This window comes from Taudactylus pleione, unplaced genomic scaffold (assembly GCF_031769625.1).
Source record: "Taudactylus pleione unplaced genomic scaffold, aTauple2 ptg000135l, whole genome shotgun sequence".
Taxonomy (NCBI): domain Eukaryota; kingdom Metazoa; phylum Chordata; class Amphibia; order Anura; family Myobatrachidae; genus Taudactylus; species Taudactylus pleione.
In genome coordinates, this window is record NW_028284537.1 from 6,520,975 (window position 1) to 6,538,215 (window position 17,241).

Consider the following 17,241-nt stretch of genomic DNA (forward strand, 5'->3'; position numbering starts at 1 on the left):
TGTTTATTGTATTCATTTTTATAGTTAACACTCATCAGCTTTGTGAAGCTCCTTGGGACTGCAAGGAGATGAGAGATGAGGCAGCATCAGCTCAGCCTTACTTCTGTATAGTCAGACACTGCTTGCAGAGCTGGAGGTGGGGCCACACCTCGGGCAGTAAGCTGCAAAGATAGAGAGCTAATAGAGGCATGCCTCTGAGTATGGGGCGCGTGCCTTGAGCACTGATGGACACATTGGATGTTTCGTGTGACCAGGAAGTGTACTGCAGTATTTAGAGATCGGAGCTCAGTCAGCAGCAGCAAGAGAAGACACAGTGATGCAGGCAGGAGAATCAATGGACACTGAACATTAGTGTAGTGAGGGGAGAGTTACAGTGTGTAGGTGGTGAGACAGGCTCCCATCACTCAGACACATCTCCATGTGTGCCTCCCCAGCCATTGACCTCACCGCAACACATAAGAGACTCATTTGAGGAGATTTATTAAAGCTTCTAAAAAGGATAAGTACCGGTGCTGAATCAGATTCTACCTTTAATTTACCAACTACATTCTACAAAATGATACCTATATAGGCAACACCTCCTCTTGTCCCCTGTAGAAGAATAGTGAGCGGTTGCACTATGCACGCACTGCTTCATAGTACTGTAATGTGCATATACAGCTTCTCTCTCACCTCTATACATTGCCAATCTGAAACATTTCCCTTTATTGACGTCAGACAAGGAAGAAAGGAGGAGCAGGAAGCTGGACTCTTCCCAGCAGACTGGAAGTCCCGACTTTCTCCGGCAACTAGTAGGCTGTAACGGCACTCAGAGATGGCATCAGAGCTATGCTTTTTGCCATTCGATAATTTAAGCAACTATTTTTATTCCATAGCTGGCGATATTGGTGACGATATTAAACACTAGGTTTGGCACTGCTTTAGAAAACCCTGATTTCTCCACGGAATGCCTTTGCATACATATGGAGAAGTGGTACTAACGCCTTCGGTGCAAATGCTGAAGAAAGGAGTTGTCACCACTTGATAATCTGCCCCTCAGTGGCTTATCTAAGGCTGGAGCATCTGATACAGTGGGTATGGAGGCACAGATCTGGATTCCCATGTTCTGTTTTTTGTCGGTAAATGTGCAGTACAGTAAATAATTGATTCAAAGCTGAAATCCAATTGGGGCGTCACTGCGCATGTGCCAGTCCCTGTGTTTGTGCCGGTTTACTGTCAGCAACCAACTGTCACCATAAACCTGACTCCAAACAGTGGGAAGTGAAAATAAGGAGGGAATAGCTATCAATGGGAAAACTATTTTGCCCAAAAGAAAGACATTAACTGTCAGGAATCACACTCACTCTAGGCGTGCTCCAGAGGTGGATGCACGAGTGCCCGATGTTTTACCTCCGTGCATATGTAACACCCCCAATTTGGTGGGATGTCACTGAGTGGATCGTACCTGCTTTTCTTCTGGAACCTGCTTGGGCGTGGATCAGTGCAGTTCCTCTTTCAGGCTCCTCCTATCACAGCAGAGAGACAGGAGACCCCCCAGAACCCAGCGCAGAAACAAGACCAATATAAAGAAATGGGGGTTTATTACTCTGGATCACTTTTCTACTAGGACAATTCTAAATGAACATTAGAACATGCAATATTGTTGCAATGCAAAAGGTACATATATAGGATATCACATTAATAAGCTTAGATTCACTCTATACATACTGTATACTTCTAATAAAACCTCAGACTAAACATATGAATGCCAACCTGCTCCCTCTATGTGTTAGAGGCGGTTAAACTAAATATAACAAGTTGCAATTGTAGTTGGCAGAATCTCGAATGATTCAACTATAAATTCAATAGAGAGCACAATGTCCCTGGGAGTACTCAGAATTCACTGTACAGCCTTTAGTTGGTGCACAAACTTTATAGAGGACACTGAACTGTATTACTGGTATCCAACATGGTGTCACTGTCTCTGCCTATGGGGCCACTGCACAGTTCTGTGTTATACACTACTGCTGTATATCCTGCTGCAGGCTTCTCTCACTGTACAGCAGTATGCTGGCTGCCCTGAGATTACAGACTTCTATATGCTGACTGATCTCAGGGCCTGATTCAGAGCCGGACGCTAAAATTTGTGCGGCCGTCCATGATGATGGTCGCGATGGTCAAGACCATGGCGACCATCGGGCTTGCGACGAGACCCTGCGGTAGGGTCTCGCTGCCGCAAGCCCTGGAGTGCTTTTGGCTCTATCAGAGCCAAAAGCACTCCCACTGACATCACTAGTGATGTCAGTGGGGCCGGACCCAGACGGTAGGCGTTCCCATGGGAACGCCTCCGTCTGGGCAGCCACGCCCCCGGCACTCCCACCAAAGGGGGCGTGCTGTCAATCACCATCGACAGCACGCTCCCTTTGGTGCGAGACCCCGAGCGACGGCTTCCCCGTCGCTCGCCGGGTCTCGCGCATGCGCACGACGGAGGCGCCTCCGTCATGCGCATGCGCATTTGGGTACCATCGACCCGCTTGCGAGCGTCCTGCACTCGCGAGCGAGTCTGAATGAGACCCTCAGTCTTTACTGTGGTGCTTTTCACATGACATGTGCTGTAATGCTTGGGGTACCTGTCCAGATGCCAGGACTTGTCTTTGCAGCATGCACACTCTCTCCTCTCCTTTGGGCTGCAGCAGCTTCAATAGATCTGTGTCCTATCAGATTCTCTTATCCTGCTGCCTTACATGGAAGGGGTCTCCTCCTCACAGTTACCCCAATCAGCTGCTGATGCCTGGTCTCTGTGCCCTCAGTTACAGCACTCGCCAGCACACACCATGGCTCCTGCCATGCTCTTCTCTCACTTCCTTGGTTTTACTTTCAATCCTGTGCTGTGTAGTGCTGCTCACAGTTGGCTGCTCCAGGGTCCTAGAGTCCCTCCTCACTGCAGATCCAGTACATTCCCCAGCACAGGGCAACACATAAAAGTCCACATAAATGAGATCCTTATGGGGTATCACACATATAGGCCCTCATTCAGAGCCGTACGCTCTGAGCAGAGCGCATGCTCTGAATGAGGGCCGGGCTCTATGAAAATGGTGCGTCCTCCTGGACGCTCGTATAGCTGTGGGTCACCACCCACAGGCTATACGAGCGTGCATTGTGATGGCCGCGATGGTCGTGACCATCGCGACCATCGAAATTGCGAGCCGGAGCCTGCGGTTGAGGTTTTCAACCGCAAGCTCTGGAGTGATTTTGGCTCTATCAGAGCCAAAATCACTCCCACTGACATCACTAGTGATGTCAGTGGGCCGGCTTCTGACGGGAGGCGTTCCCATGGGAACGCCCCCGTCAGGGAGGCACGCCCCCGGCACGCCCACCAAAGGGGGCGTGCTGTCAATCAACATTGACAGCACGCCCCCTTTGATCGGACACAACGAGCGAAGGACTTTCCTTCGCTCGTCGCGTCTGGCGCATGCGCACGACGGAGCTCCCTCCGTCGTGCGCATGCTCAGTCCATAACATCGACCCTCTGAATCAGGCCCATAATGCGTCTCGGATGTTTACAGCTGGGAGACACAGTTTGAAATTGCAAGGACAGCCATGCTGTTTTCATGGGCGTTCCTGGATGGTAACTGGGGGGGAGTGGCTAACAGTCGCAGGCATGTCGGTGTCAGCGGTTGTGTCTAAAGACGTAGATGCATTGAAACCGGCAGTCATGGTCACTGGGACATTCTGTGCCTGCCACAGGCAGGTACAATGTCCCTTCTTTGTACGCACGTTGGCGGATTCGCTCCGCAGCTGGTGGGCGTCTCAATAGGAGGCCCAATGGCCGCAGCATTATCAAAAAGACAGTACTTCTGAAACTGCGCCCACCTCTGTATACCCCCTCTGTCCGTGACTATGGCTGCTGCTGTAAGGTTCACTCAGTATTTCAGCACTCCATCTCTCAGTCACCTATCACTCAGATCAGGGGCGTATTAACTGAGGAGGGGGCCCATGTGCAGTCTCTGTCCAGGCCCCCTCCTTTGTATTGCTAGTCGCCGGCAGCACAAGCTAGTAGTAGACTCTGGCGCTGTACCAAGGTCTACTGCACATGCAGAGATCACCGAGAAAATGGCCACAGCGCCATTTTCCCAGTGATTTGCACAGCTTCTGCTGCTGCGGGACTGCGAAGAGGTAGGTATTAAAGAAGTTAAAGAACATGGGTACAGGGTGTGGAGTGTGGACCCCCCTGGACCCAGGGGCCCATGTGCACCGCAAGCCCTGCACCCATTATAGACATGCCTCTCACTCAGATACAGATTTAGCTGAACTATCCCAAAGCAGTGTTCTTACATCCAGTTATCAGTAGGGATGTGCTCCGGAACATTTTTGCCGGATTTGGTTCTCATTCGTCGTCCGGCTTTGGATTTGGATTTGCCAAACTGCGGTGACTGGCTTTGGATTTGGATTTTTTTACAAAAATTGACAAAAAAAGCTAAAATCACATAAATTGGTCTTTTTTTTCTTCCTAGAGTATTATTAAACTCATTAACATTAATTTCCAGTCAATTTAGAACACCTCACAGCTTATAATATTGTTTTCAACATTATTGGCCAAAGGTTGCAGTGAGCTGACTGGTTACTAAGCGACAAAGCAGCGGCACAACGACACAGACACCACAGTATAAAGCACATCTATGACACATTGTCACACAGCAGTGGCAGAAATGAAAAGTAGTGCACCCACCCAGTGGGGTACGGCCAGCAGAATCACAGTACTTCTTTACAAAGTGGGCTACGGCCCTAGGAGTCACAGTGCACAATCTTATTCACATTACACCGCACATAGTGCCCCTGATTCACATTACACCATAAAGTAGTGTCTCTTATTTATGTTACGACACACAGTAGTGCCCCTTTTACACAATTCCCACAGTAGTGACCCTTTTACACAATGCCCACAGTAGTGCCCCTTTTACACAATGCCCACAGTAGTGCCCCTTTTACACAATGCCCACAGTAGTGACCCTTATACACAAAGCCCACAGTAGTAATGCCCCTTATGCAATGCCCACAGTAGTAGTGCCACTTATACAATGCACACAGCAATAGTGTCCCTTACACAGTGCCCCCAGCAGTGGTGTCCCTTACACAATGCCTAGAGTAGTGGTGCCCCCTATGCAGTCCCCTTAGCAGTAGGGCCCCCTATGCAGTGCCCCCAGTAGTAGCATGCCCCCAGTAGTATGCTCCCCATTAGCAGGCCCCCAGTAGTATGTCCCCCCAGTAGTAGGCCCCCATGTAGTATGCCCCCCTGTAGTATGCCCCCCCAGTAGTAGGCCCCCCAGTAGCAGGCCCCCTGTAGTATGCCCCCCCCTGTAGTATGCCCCCCCAGTAGTAGGCCCCCCAGTAGCAGGCCCCCTGTAGTATGTCCCCCCCAGTAGTAGGCCCTCCAGTAGCAGGCCCCCTGTAGTATGCCCCCCCAGTAGTAGGCCCCTCCATTAGCAGGCCCCCATACACACATAAAAAAAAAAAACTTACCTGTATCCCCGCTCCAGCTGCCGTCCGCTCTGCAGCCACGCAACGAGGAGGGAGCCGGAAGACGGAGCTCCTGAGTGAGCTCCAGCCGGCTCCCTCCGTGCAGCAGCCAATGAGAGTCTGTGTGACTCTCATTGGCTGCTGTAACAAACACACAGCTGCCGCTGGTGGCTGTGTGTTTGTTCTGTGTAGGGCAGACCGCTATCACAGCGTTCTGCCCTACACTCGAGGAGCCCTGATGTCGGATTCCGACAACAGGCGGCTGCCGTTCGGCCCCGAACGGGGATCCGAGTCAGGGTTCGGGTGGACTCGGATCCCTTATGTTCGGAGCGGTTCGGATTCCACAGAATCCAAACCGCTCATCTCTAGTTATCAGTAATCAAACTGCCACCATTTACTGACTCTAGCTTTCTGTGAGCCTGCACACAGGTCAGGTACACATGTTGTTATTCAGAAGCATACTCCTTACATACCAGGGGCGTTTTTAAGAGAGGAGGGGGCCCATGTGCAGCCTCCGTTTGGGCCCCCTCCTCTCTAACTGCGGCTCAGTGGCACTGAGCGCTGTAGATTCTGGCTTCATGCCAGAATCTACAGCGCATGCGCGGGTCTCCGGGAAAATGGCACCCGTGCCTACTTTCCCGGGGACATCTTTTCTGCACATGCGCAGATCACTGGGAAAATGGCCGCGGTCATTTTCCCAGTGAGTGTTTGCTGCTCTACAGCGCCGGTCCGGCGCTGCGAAGCAGCACTTTGGGAATCAGCGGAGAGGTAAGTATAATAACCTATGGGTGCAGGGTGTGCAGTGTGGGACCTCCTGGACCCGTGTGCCTGTGTGCCCCGCACACCCTGCACCCCTTATAGATACGTCCCTGTGACATATGCTAGAGCCTCTAGCAATGGAAGGGTTCATCTTTTCTATTCCTATTATAGCGTTCCCGCTAGGCTGTTTTAGCGGGCAAAAAGCACCCTGCCCTCCAGGAGGAGGGCAAAAAGCGCCCTGCCCTAACAGCCTGCGGGAGCCGTTCTCACCCGCAGGACGCAGCGTCCCGCGGGTGGAGAAACATGCGGTGACCCAGTCACCGCCGGAGAATAGACGCCGGGCACATGCGCCCGGCATCTATTCTCCCTGTCTGCAGGGCTTGGGGGCTGCCCGGCGTGTCCGTAAGTGCCGGGCACGCCCCCAAGAGTGACGAAAAGGGGACGCGTCTTATAGACACGCCCCCTTTTCCGATGACCACGCCCCCTTCTCAGCCGCGGGCATGCCCTCTCTAGCTCCGGCGCCCTGCCTGCCGCCGGAGCTAGAGGGAACACTATATTAATCATACTTGCCTACTCTCCCAGAATGGCCGGGAGGTCCCCACAAATCAGGTGGTGCTCCTGGCCACCAGGAAGAGTGGGCAAGTCTACCGGACAGACGCCAGGAGGCGTCTATAGGAAGCAGAGGCTTCCGTAGACATTGCATCGGACCAGCATAGCGACCATCTGTCAAGTTGCGAGGCCAGAAAATCTGTGTCCACCGATGCAGACCCTGGCTTTGCCACTCCGGGGAATGTACCCACTCCACCCTCGTGTCCGGGAAAGCAGCCCAGGCACGCCCTCGCTCAGTACCCCAAACGCAACAGTATGTCAATCATGCAGCATCTTGCGGGATCTGCAGACCCCATACAATCGGTCTTGCGGGATCTGCAGACCCCATACAATCGGACTTGCGGGATCTGCAGACCCCATACAATCGGTCTTGCGGGATCTGCAGACCCCATACAATCAGTCTTGCGGGATCTGCAGACCCCATACAATCGGTCTTGCGGGATCTGCAGACCCCATACAATCGGTCTTGCGGGATCTGCAGACCCCATACAATCAGTCTTGCGGGCTCTGCAGACCCCATACAATCGGATTAGTACGTAAACCATCAGCTAATTAGAAGCTGCAGATAATCATCAACATTAATATCATTAAGCATCATTGCAGCAGCCCTCCATAACTTGGAAGAGTTAAACTTTGTAACAGATGTAGTGCGTCTGTAGATACAGTACTTCTATCTAATGGTGTCACACATCGGTTACCATGCCCCTATGTGCCTGAGCACTATATCGTGCATTTTTCAAATGAAGCAAATAACAGCAACATGTATCCCGAAGCACCACTTTAATAATTTTTTAATGATAGAAACAAATCTTTAAAGATTTGAATCACATGCTTTTTGGGATAATTTAATTTAAACGGACCAATTTCATTTCATTAAGTAAAGTAGGGTTAGCTCCTTAAAACGTGCCATCAGAGAGTGGAGGAGTTGAGAGCCAATAGCATAGTGCAATGGTTCCAAAACTGGGTACCGAAGGGCAGTTGCAGGGGTGCCATGGGTTGGTGATCCAGGACCAAATCAAATTATTAATGATTGACAGACAGAGTCATTTAAGGGGCGGTGCGGGGGCGGCTTTCCAATTGCGATCATTGCTGAATCAGGGCCCTCTATCTGTGTCACAGTCAGTGAAATGTGTTGCAATATCTCTCAGCATACAGATAAACTTTCTGCTAGTTACTTCAATAAGTTAGCTGGCAAATACTACTTGTAGTTGTTTGGGGACACTGCCCGCAATCGGATACAGGTTTCCAGTTCCAGGCATTGCTTGCACATGCGTAACGACTAACCCATCTGTGATTAAATCTCCGCCCCTTAGGACTTATAGGGGCCTATTCATCATACCTAAATATTCTCTGGAGGTAATTAGGTTTAGAACTTGCATGGAGTTCTACCTAATTACTGGAGGAATTCATCATTCCCCATAAATATCTATTCCGAAAAGCAGTCATTTTTGCGATGACAGCTTTTCGGGAAATAGATAGTTTTCCCTCTCTACTCTAACTTACCACAGCTGTAATCAGTGCTGCGCATGCGCCGTTACATCTATAAAACCAGCGCTTGCGCAGCATTGCCTACAGCAGCAGTAAGTTTGTGTCCCCCCCAACCTCCCCTCCCTAATCCGCTCACCTTCCCCCAACCCTGCACTTACCTGCCCGCTGCAGCGCCTCCGGCTCCGGTGGCTGGTCTGACACATGTTCTCCCAGCTGACCACAGTAGTTTAGGAAAAAAAAGTTGTTTTTTTTTCTAAACTTTATTGTGTTCTGCTGGGAGAACACATGTCAGACCAGCCTCCAGAGCCAGAGGGCGGACCAGAGCGCCAGAGGAGGACGCCGGGGGACCTGTCCATGCTGACACAGGTAAGTGTCACCTGCTATTCGCCACCTCACAGTGGCGGATAGTAACTCCATCAAATTCTGAAAATACATAATTTTCAGAATTTGATGGATACCATAATTTCCATATCCCCATACTAATGTACTAATGTATGGGGATTGTGGAAATTAACACAGTGGGACTTAGCAAGGAGATATCAGTGATATCTCCTGTGTTAAGATAGTTCATGAATACTAAAATAACGTTATTTAAGGAAAATGGCCTTAAAAACGTTATTTTAGTGTTGATGAATAGGCCCCATAATGAGATCTCAGCTAGCAGTGCTAGGTGATTGCTCTGTGAACTTACATTTATGCATACACTGCAAATTTTGTCTGAGACATTGGGGCCCATTTATTCATGATCACATTTGCAATGAGATCTGGGGATGATATTATGCAGATGATCGCATTGCAAAGTGTGATCATAGTGCTGGAATGTATCATACAACACCCACATAAACAGGGCCTCTGAAAGGATGTGCCCGGAGTGCTGCCGGGGCTACTGCGCATCCGCAGTCCCGCTGATTGCACATGCGCGGTCGCCATTGTCATGAAGGTTTCAGAGTCAGCTGTATCTATACGACTTCAATGCCCCTATGCACTTGTGTCATCGCTGTCAGCACAGATTTACACCAGCCCTATCCTGGGTGCCAAAGATCCATCTGAATTTGTGCCCGCTCAGTGGAAGGTGGTTTCTAAGCCCACTTTCAGGGCTGTAACTTGGGGTCTGGAAACTGTGCCATTGCACAAGGCGCAGGGCCCTGGTAGCAGCACCATCGCTGCCTCACAGCACCTGCATGTGGCTTGCAGCGTGCCTGGAACGGCTCCCTGCAGCCATGGTACTGCTGCTGACCTGCCAGGAGGATCTCTGCAGCCTGTGCAGCTGGCGCCCTGGAGCATCCCTAGGACGCTTTGGGCAGTGCTTTACTTCTTAGAGCCGGCGTCCCCATCCCCTAGGTCTGACATCACTACGTCACAGATTTAGGGGGTGAGGCCAGCACAGGGCGACATGGAGCCCTGTTCTGGCCCTGCCCACGTCATCCCATTAGTCACATTACCGACTAACCCCCAGCCCCCCCTTCACCCCACTGAAGCCAGTAACTTGAGCCAGGTTAACTGTCATTTAAAAAATCTTTCATTGCCGACATTGTGTCACCCCAATCGCATCCCCTGAATCCGCTGCTGGCTCCCAGTCGGTTAGGGTAGCAGTTTAGCAGGAAAGTTTGTAAGTAAAAGGTACAGTAACTACTAGGGGTGAGCGGGTTCGGATTTCTGAAATCCGAACCCCCCCGAGCCCCCCCGATCCGAGTCCGATCCGAGTCAGGCTCGACTTTTCCCGCCTGACTCGGATCTGAAATCGAGGCAAAACGTCATCATCCCGCCTTCCGAGTCTCGCGGGTTTTGGATCCTATATAAGGTACCCACGTCGGCGCCATTTTCTCACTCGGCTGTGGACAGTGAAGAGGGAGGGTGGGAGTTAGGGCTGTGTAGTGTAGTGTAGTGTAGTGCTGCTGTTGTCCACTACTTCAAAGTCCATAGGGGCTGGCTGTGTTGTGCTGTGCTGCTGTTGTTAATAGGGGCTGTGTCCACTACTTCAAAGTCCATAGGGGCTGGCTGGACTGTGTTGTGCAGTCAGTTCTCCATAGGGGCTGTGTCCACTCCAAAGTCCTGTGCAGTGTCCCAGTCCTAAAGAGGTGCTGTAGTGTTGTCCAGGGGGTGCTCTGTCCATCAGGGGTGCTCCCCCCAAGTGCTAAAAAAATAATATATTTTCTGTGTTTGTGAATTGTGTGTGCAGTAGCCGCACGTGCATCAACAAAGTAGTGCCAAGCGTGCGCCTGTGTCATAAGTAAAGGGCCGGCTGGCTTGACCGTTAAAGGGTGCTGTAACCCCCGAAAGTACACTCCAGTCCAAACCAAAAAAAAATTATTTTCTGTGTTTGTGAATTGTGTGCGCAGTAGCCGCACGTGCATCAACAAAGTAGTGCCAAGCGTGCGCCTGTGTCATAAGTAAAGGGCCGGCTGGCTTAACCGTTAAGGGTGCTGTAACCCCCGAAAGTACACTCCAGTCCAAACCAAAAAAAAAATTATTTTCTGTGTTTGTGAATTGTGTGCGCAGTAGCCGCACGTGCATCAACAAAGTAGTGCCAAGCGTGCGCCTGTGTCATAAGTAAAGGGCCGGCTGGCTTGACCGTTAAGGGTGCTGTAACCCCCGAAAGTACACTCCAGTCCAAACCAAAAAAAAAATTATTTTCTGTGTTTGTGAATTGTGTGCGCAGTAGCCGCACGTGCATCAACAAAGTAGTGCCAAGCGTGCGCCTGTGTCATAAGTAAAGGGCCGGCTGGCTTGACCGTTAAGGGTGCTGTAACCCCCGAAAGTACACTCCAGTCCAAACCAAAAAAAAAATTATTTTCTGTGTTTGTGAATTGTGTGCGCAGTAGCCGCACGTGCATCAACAAAGTAGTGCCAAGCGTGCGCCTGTGTCATAAGTAAAGGGCCGGCTGGCTTGACCGTTAAGGGTGCTGTAACCCCCGAAAGTACACTCCAGTCCAAACCAAAAAAAAAATTATTTTCTGTGTTTGTGAATTGTGTGCGCAGTAGCCGCACGTGCATCAACAAAGTAGTGCCAAGCGTGCGCCTGTGTCATAAGTAAAGGGCCGGCTGGCTTGACCGTTAAAGGGTGCTGTAACCCCCAAAGTACACTCCAGTCCAAACCAAAAAAAAATTTATTTTCTGTGTTTGTGAATTGTGTGCGCAGTAGCCGCACGTGCATCAACAAAGTAGTGCCAAGCGTGCGCCTGTGTCATAAGTAAAGGGCCGACTGGCTTGACCGTTAAAGGGTGCTGTAACCCCCAAAGTACACTCCAGTCCAAACCAAAAAAAATTTTATTTTCTGTGTTTGTGATTTGTGTGCGCAGTAGCCGCACGTGCATCAACAAAGTAGTGCCAAGCGTGTGCCTGTGTCATAAGTAAAGGGCCGGCTGGCTTGACCGTTAAAGGGTGCTGTAACCCCCGAAAGTACACTCCAGTCCAAACCAAAAAAAAAATTATTTTCTGTGTTTGTGAATTGTGTGCGCAGTAGCCGCACGTGCATCAACAAAGTAGTGCCAAGCGTGCGCCTGTGTCATAAGTAAAGGGCCGGCTGGCTTGACCGTTAAGGGTGCTGTAACCCCCGAAAGTACACTCCAGTCCAAACCAAAAAAAAAATTATTTTCTGTGTTTGTGAATTGTGTGCGCAGTAGCCGCACGTGCATCAACAAAGTAGTGCCAAGCGTGCGCCTGTGTCATAAGTAAAGGGCCTGCTGGCTTGACCGTTAAAGGGTGCTGTAACCCCCAAAGTACACTCCAGTCCAAACCAAAAAAAATTTTATTTTCTGTGTTTGTGAATTGTGTGCGCAGTAGCCGCACGTGCATCAACAAAGTAGTGCCAAGCGTGCGCCTGTGTCATAAGTAAAGGGCCGGCTGGCTTGACCGTTAAAGGGTTCTGTAACCCCCAAAGTACACTCCAAACCAAAAAAATATATATTTTCTGTGTTTGTGACTTGTGTGCACTGTGGCTGCACGTGCATCAACAAAGGAGCAGCACCAAGCGTGCGCCTGTGTCCCATAAGTAAAGAGCCGGCTGGCTCATTTCTTAAAGGGTGGTGTAACCCACAAAGTGCACTACTCTCCAGCAAAAATAAAAAAATATTTTCTGTGTTTGTGTGCGCTTTAGCCGCACGTATATATATCAATATAACATAAATGGAGGACCAAACTTTCTCTGATAAAAATAAAATAGGGAAAGATCAAGAACCACTTCCTACTAGTGCTGTTGCTGCTGCTGGGAGTTGTTCATCATCCCAGAGAGGAAGTAGGAACATCACTACTTTTACTAAACAATTGACCCTCCAACAGTCCCTAGCGATGAGGATGAAGTACGACAGCAGTCATCCTGAAGCAAAACGTATAACTGAGGCCTTGACTGCTATGTTGGTGTTAGACGTGCGTCCGGTATCCGACATTAGTGCAGTGGGATTTAGACAATTGATGGAGGTAGTGTGTCCTCGGTTCCAAATCCCGTCTAGATTCCACCTGCATCCTCAAAGCAGCAGCGACAAGCGTGCGTCTGTCTGTTAAAGGGTGGTGACACCCTCAAAGTGTGCTACACAAACAATTAAAATATTGTTCTTTTTTTTTCTGTCTTTGTGAAATGTGTGGGCTGTAGCCGCACCTGCATCCTTAAAGCAGCAGCGACAAGCGTGCGTCTGTCTGTTAAAGGGTGGTGACACCCTCAAAGTGTGCTACACAAACAATTAAAATATTGTTCTTTTTTTTTCTGTCTTTGTGAATTGTGTGGGCTGTAGCCGCACTTGCATCCTCAAAGCAGCAGCGACAAGCGTGCGTCTGTCTGTTAAAGGGTGTTGTAACTCTCAAAGTGCTCCAAAAAATCAAAAAAAATTTTTTAATGTGTTTGTGACTTGTGTGCGATGTAGCCACACTTGCATCCTCAAAGCAGCAGCGACAAGCGTGCGTCTGTCTGTTAAAGGGTGGTGACACCCTCAAAGTGTGCTACACAAACAATAAAAATATTCTTCTTCTTTTTTCTGTCTTTGTGAATTGTGTGGGCTGTAGCCGCACCTGCATCCTTAAAGCAGCAGCGACAAGCGTGCGTCTGTCTGTTAAAGGGTGGTGTAACTCACGAAGTGCTCCAAAAAATAAAAAACTATTTTTTTTATGTGTTTGTGACTTGTGTGCGATGTAGCCGCACTTGCATCCTCAAAGCAGCAGCGACAAGCGTGCGTCTGTCTGTTAAAGGGTGGTGACACCCTCAAAGTGTGCTACACAAACAATAAAAATATTCTTCTTTTTTCTGTCTTTGTGAATTGTGTGGGCTGTAGCCGCACCTGCATCCTTAAAGCAGCAGCGACAAGCGTGCATCTGTCTGTTAAAGGGTGGTGACACCCTCAAAGTGTGCTACACAAACAATTAAAATATTGTTCTTTTTTTTTCGGTCTTTGTGAAATGTGTGGGCTGTAGCCGCACCTGCATCCTTAAAGCAGCAGCGACAAGCGTGCGTCTGTCTGTTAAAGGGTGGTGACACCCTCAAAGTGTGCTACACAAAGAATAAAAATATTCTTCTTCTTTTTTCTGTCTTTGTGAATTGTGTGGGCTGTAGCCGCACTTGCATCCTCAAAGCAGCAGCGACAAGCGTGCGTCTGTCTGTTAGAGGGTGGTGTAACCCTCAAAGTGTGCTCCACAAACAATAAAAATATTCTTTTTTTTTTTCTGTCTTTGTGAATTGTGTGGGCTGTAGCCGCACTTGAATCCTCAAAGCAGCAGCGACAAGCGTGCGTCTATCTGTTAAAGGATTACATCGGTGACAGCATCCAAGTAGGCATGTCAGACAGTCCGTACCTGTACTGGCAGGAAAAAGAAGCAATTTGGAGGTCCCTGTACAAACTGGCTCTATTTTACCTGAGTTGCCCCCCCTCCAGTGTGTACTCCGAAAGAGTGTTTAGTGCAGCCGGGAACCTTGTTAGCGAAAGGCGTAGGAGGTTGCTTCCACAAAATGTGGAGAAGATGATGTTCATAAAATGAATGATCAACTCTTCCAGGGAGACCAGCCTCCAGAACGTACAGAGGGACCTGTGGTTCCAGCAGGGAAGAATTAATACTCTGTGAGGATGAGGATGTACATAACACTGAAGAGGGTGAGGAATCTGTGGATGAGGAGGATGAGGACGACTTCTTGCCTCCGTAGAGCCAGTTTGTGCAGGGACAGATTAATTGCCAGCTTGTTTTGTGGGGGCCCAAACGAACCAATCATTTCAGCCACAGTTGTGTGGCAGACCCTGGCGCTGAAATGATTGGTTTGTTAAAGTGTGCATGTCCTATTTATACAACATAAGGGTGGGTGGGAGGGCCCAAGGACTATTCCATCTTGCACCTCTTTTTTTTCTTTGCATTATGTACAGTTTGGGGCCTAGTTTTTCAATGCCATCCTGTCTGCCACTGCAGTTTCACGCCTAGATGGGTCACGTGTTTGTGCCGCCCACTCGTGTCGCTTAGCATAGTCATCCAGCTACCTCGGTGCAACCTTTTGGACATAAAAACACTATTGTGAGGTGTGAGGTATTCAGAATAGACTGGAAATGAGTGGAAATTAAGGTTATTGAGGTTAATAATAGCATAGGAGCAGAAAAACCTACAAATTCTGTGATTTTAGCTGTTTTTATGCTTTTTTTCAAAAAAATACAGATCCAAAACACAAAACCCAGAACCCAAAACACGGAAGGGTGGTTTTGGCAAAACCAATCCAGATCCAAAACACGAAGAAAGATCCAGATCCAAAACCAAAACACAAAACACGAAAAGTGGCCGGTGCACACCCCTAGTAACTACAGGCAAATCCAATCTGTCTTGTGATATGTATCAGGAAAACGATTGCGATGCAAAGTTAGGGTCTGGTAAAGTGGATGGTCTAGGCTCCCTGTGCTTTATGTGTCTACATATTAACCTGACCCTGGATGGTGAAACTGGCGCTGTCACTTTGCATTATCCACCAGTTACATTAGTAGGTTCTCAAAAGACTTGGCCCACATCCCAGCTCACAAAATACGCAGTCGCTCCTATCATGCATATGGTATAAATTTACAGGTGACACTAATCAAAAAGGACATTGCTGTTTATGATCGTTATTCTAGAGTTAGAATCACAAATCCATTTAGCATACTGGCATTTGGGCATGAGCAAAGACGGCATTTTCCCCAGGGGGCAAGTGGGTCTATGATTTATTTTTGCCAATCTCACCTTTCTACTTTGAGCAGAAGGGGAGAGATGCCCTCTCAGGACCTTACTAGCCCACTCCTATTGTGTGTGCTTCCTGGAGCCTGCCCTGATGCAGAGCTGAACCCTGCGCTGGCACCTGCAGTCATCTCTGGTCGCACCATCGAAACTTAAACCAGCCCTATGCTAGGTGCAGAATTTCCGTCAGAGTATGACCTCAATGTGAGCAATTAGGGATCTGAGTTCAGCGAAACGCCCATAACACACCTGTCGCACCTTCCACTCACTGCCCAGGACATTTCCAAGACACTTCAGACACCGCTAGTCTCAATCACAACTGTGCGTACACACCGCTTTTGACGGACTTAGGGCCTGATTGCAATGGCAATTATTTGCTAATGCACATGCGCGAATGCCGCACTCCGCACGTGCCGCGATTGCATTGCGATCACACACGCACTCGCAAAGTGAGTGACAGGTAGTCGGCGTTTGGGGAAGGTAACAGGAGGTGGTTAGAAACACGCAGGCGTGTCTGACCGTTTGGACGCCATTACGTGGCCGTGCATAAATTAGTCATTGTGTTCTCCTGCGCAGCATGAGACCTCTCTGCGTGTCAGGAGAGCTGCAGTGTTTGTGGCTGGTCAGACTTGGCTTACATGCTGCGTGGCTGCCCGATGTGCATCAATGGTGCCGTTGTTTACACTGTTGCACGTCGTCGGACATATATGAGAAGGCAGCAGTGGGCGTCCCTAGGCCCGGCTGTGCTTTGGAAGGCATTAGCATATTTTAACAACTGCGATCCGTGAGAGAATGCAGCTGCGATTACATTACCGTCCGTCTCTGAATCAAAGATGGATGTGCAGTTGAAAAACATCAACCACTTGCGTGAATATCAGCATTGCATGCAGGCCCATAATCCGCTGCTAAAGTCACTGATAACTTTATCGAAAATAGGGGAATATACTGTAGCATTGGCATTGAAAGCAGGGGCACCTTAAGAGAGGAGGGGGCCCATGTGCATTCCCCTTGTCAGACTCCCTCGCCGGCAGCAGACTGACTCGGCTGGCCGGCCACCGGCAGAGTCAGTAGACTCTGGGCACTAGAGTGTGCCCAGAGTCTATTGCGCATGCGCAGAACGCCGGAAAAATGGCCGCGGCGGCCATTTTCCGGTGTTCTGTGCAGCGCTGACACCCGACGCGCGACCACGGACAGGTGAGTTTTAGATAATGGTGGGTGCAGGGTGTGCGGTGCGGGGCCCCTCTGGACCAGGGGGCCCGTGTGCATCGCACACCCTACACCCAGTATAGATACGCCCCTGGTTGAGAGTATATTTGAAGAGTCTGTACAAAGCAGCAAGCAATAAGGTCTAGGCAACCAGTAGCTGCTGAGAGACATTCTCGGTGCAAACTTCCTAATGGTCACCTCTATTTTCATGCAAACAGTATTATCTATTTGTTTTTTTAATAAAACTTGAGATCAAAAGGAACTGGCTGTAGGAAGTCTAGCAACATACTTTTTAAAGTGTATATTCAAATATTCAATACCATATTTGCCTACGTACATCTCACAGGAGTGTAGACTAAGCTTCCGGATCCCACCCACTTCACTGGAGATTTGATGGCGCAATTTGCTGTGAATCGTGTGAGCATGGCAAAGCCTCCTACTGCACAATGTCCTGCAGGAACAATAAGAAATGTTGGTGTGTTCCATACACTTTGCTAAGGTTCCATATAAAGGTGA